Here is a 2,483-nt window from a genome sequence, read left to right as displayed (position 1 = left end):
TAGCCCGTGTCACGGGTGGCGCCGCGTAGGACACGCCGCGTGCAGACAGGCTCCTGAGGCGCCAGGTGTGGCTCTGTGCGGGGTCTGACCCTCCGCGCTGTGAGCAGAGCTCACCGAAGGCGGTGAACGAGACGCAGGACGACCTCCGAACGTCGGGGCCTGGTGAGCATCATGCCGGTGGAACATCCCGGGGAGTCACGGAAGGGCTCGCTCGGAGTTAGAACGCGGACGGGAGGAGGGGACGCGGTGACGATGGTGACAGACTTACCTGTGAAGCTGAGTTTTTCTCTCCTTGGTGGAACCGTGGTCCTCGGGGCACCTTTCAAAGGGAGCGTCACCAGGGGAGACGTCCCACCTGTTAATGCAGATGCCGGTGAGCTGGCTGGGTCCACTCCTTAGCCAGTAATTTCCTAAAAGAAGAGAGCTGTGTTGGAACGTCAGAGCCGCCACGGTCCTGTGGAAACACCGTAGCAACAGGAGTCTTCAGAGAACAACTTGCCGTGCTCTTGCATGGTGACGGGGCAGCCACCCATGCAGCCTTCGTTTCTGAGCACTTTTCTCAGAGTCGAGTTCAGGTGTAGAAATGCGTCTCCCAGGCGGCGCGGCAGCCCCAGGGCACTGGGACTCCCTGTTACACGTGCATGCGGACGGGAGGGCGACGGGAAACTGCCCCAGGGAGGTGCTTTTATTTGCTTTTGCAGTTAGGATTTTAGCAGGCGCCTTACCTCCGGCTCAGGTCTTTTTGTGGAAGGTAAAATATATTTTCGAAGTCAATCCAGGTACCCACCGGTCTATTTCCAGCTCTAAAATGCTTCTATTTCCTTATAAATACACAGACAGACTTGAATTTCTCTGTCCGTTCCCTTCTAAGGAGTGGAAGCCTGCCTGTGAGGAGAGGAGGCTGAGCGTGAGCCCTCTCCGTGGCTTCTGAGGACGCGCCTTGGCGTGAAATTCCTCTTCCCGTCAAAGTTTCCCAGGCCGTCCCTCCCCCTCCAGCTCGTCCCCCGGGCATCCTCCCCCCACCCCAGCCCCCGCCGTTTTGTGCGGCAGCCGGGCAGGAGCCCGGAGACCGTGGGCAGGTGTCGGCTCACTCCTGTCTTTGGTGGTGTCCCAAACCCCACAGGGCGCAGAGGTCCAGGAAAAAATGTGAAATCAGCCACCCAAGTCGAATGGAAAATTTCAGGACGTGGAAAACAGGGGGACAGTGGAGAGCTGAGGTCACGGCTCAGAGTGATCTTTTGGTTTACCTGTTTACCCAAAGCATTTCACCCATTCCATAGGAAAAAGGGGGGGGGAGAGAAAGTGAGAAGAAAAAGAAAAAAAACCCAGTTAATCTGTGTGGCAGGCTGGATTACAAAGACCGTTTTGTTTACTTTACGCCATAGGTTTAGCGCCATCTCTGAGCTGTAGGATGACGTCTCGAGTTCTCCTTCCACTTTGTTCTGTGTGTCGTTTCTCCGAAGTCCTTAAAGTGCACGTATTTACAAGGAAGTTGAAGCCACTGGTGCCTGGATATTCGGATTCCTTGGGAAATACTTTTTCCCGGGAGCGGGGCACCCGTCGCTGGGTTGACGCGCTCTGTCACTGCGCGGGATCCGGAGGCCGCAGGAGGATGTCGGCAGACGTTCTGCACTGGATTCCTGGTCACAGAGAGAGAGGAGACCGGCGTTTCCTCTGACTGACCTCATCTGGGCAACGACCCAACGTAAACGCGGTCCCTGCGCTCCTCACATCCTCCGTGACGTCACGTGGACCCCGGGTTCTCCACCTCCTCCCTCCTGCCCAGGACCCCTCTCCCTGCAGACAGTGGTCAGATCAGCCAGGTGTTGCTTTGCCCAGAGACCGTGTCTGGGGGCCCCCGGGAGGGTCTCGTCTGGCAGTGCTGTGACCCAGAGGCCCCCGGGCTGTCCAGTTCTCGGGTGTCAGAACTCCTGGAATCTTCCAACACAGGAAGGAAAACTGGGGAGATCTGAGCCGTAGCGTCGCAGACCTCTGACCAGGAGAGACATCTGAGAGACGCCTGGTTTCTGGAACACAGTTTGGGAACCGGGCGCTGTGTCCAGCCTGCCCCAGTGAGCTCCTTGGGGGAGAAGCAGGGTTCGGGCCTGCTTCTGGGAGAGTCTTCTCATCCATTCCTCACACGGAGCTGGCTCTTCCGTGACTCAGCTTTTCTTTGAAGAAAAGCTTCCTGGGACCCCCCCCCCCAAAACAACAAAAAACAAAAAAAGATTCTAGAAATATTTGTGGACGCTCAGGACTGAATCTCAGTGTCAGCCGTTTTTTCCCTGGCTTGGCGTCTCCTCAGACTTCTGATGGTATTTTTGGAATGAAACCGCGTATTCAGACTCCAGTATGAAATCCAAAAGCCAGAATCGCCTGATACTTTTTCCCACAAGTGCGTTGGAACCACAGCAAATGAAAGGGCTCCCTCTCAGCCAGAGACCACTGAGGTGCTGGACAGAATGTCAGAACGATGAAGGTGA

The 2,483-nt window shown here is 56.3% G+C and overlaps 1 long non-coding RNA gene across 1 annotated transcript; it reads right to left on the bottom strand.

The window, feature by feature from the left end:
- Positions 1 to 1,339: 1,339 nt before the first annotated feature.
- LOC140690253 (uncharacterized) lies at positions 1,340 to 1,906 on the bottom strand. Its single transcript, XR_012065460.1, has 2 exons — positions 1,732 to 1,906; positions 1,340 to 1,640 (listed from the first exon to the last, which is right to left on the bottom strand). It is a non-coding gene; the product is annotated as an uncharacterized lncRNA (long non-coding RNA).
- Between the last annotated feature and the right edge of the window lie 577 nt (positions 1,907 to 2,483).

This window comes from Vicugna pacos, chromosome 29 (assembly GCF_048564905.1).
Source record: "Vicugna pacos chromosome 29, VicPac4, whole genome shotgun sequence".
In the NCBI taxonomy this organism is placed as follows: Eukaryota; Metazoa; Chordata; class Mammalia; order Artiodactyla; family Camelidae; genus Vicugna; species Vicugna pacos.
The sequence above is the reverse complement of the archived record's forward strand: the minus strand, read 5'-3'. Positions and strand labels throughout refer to the sequence as shown.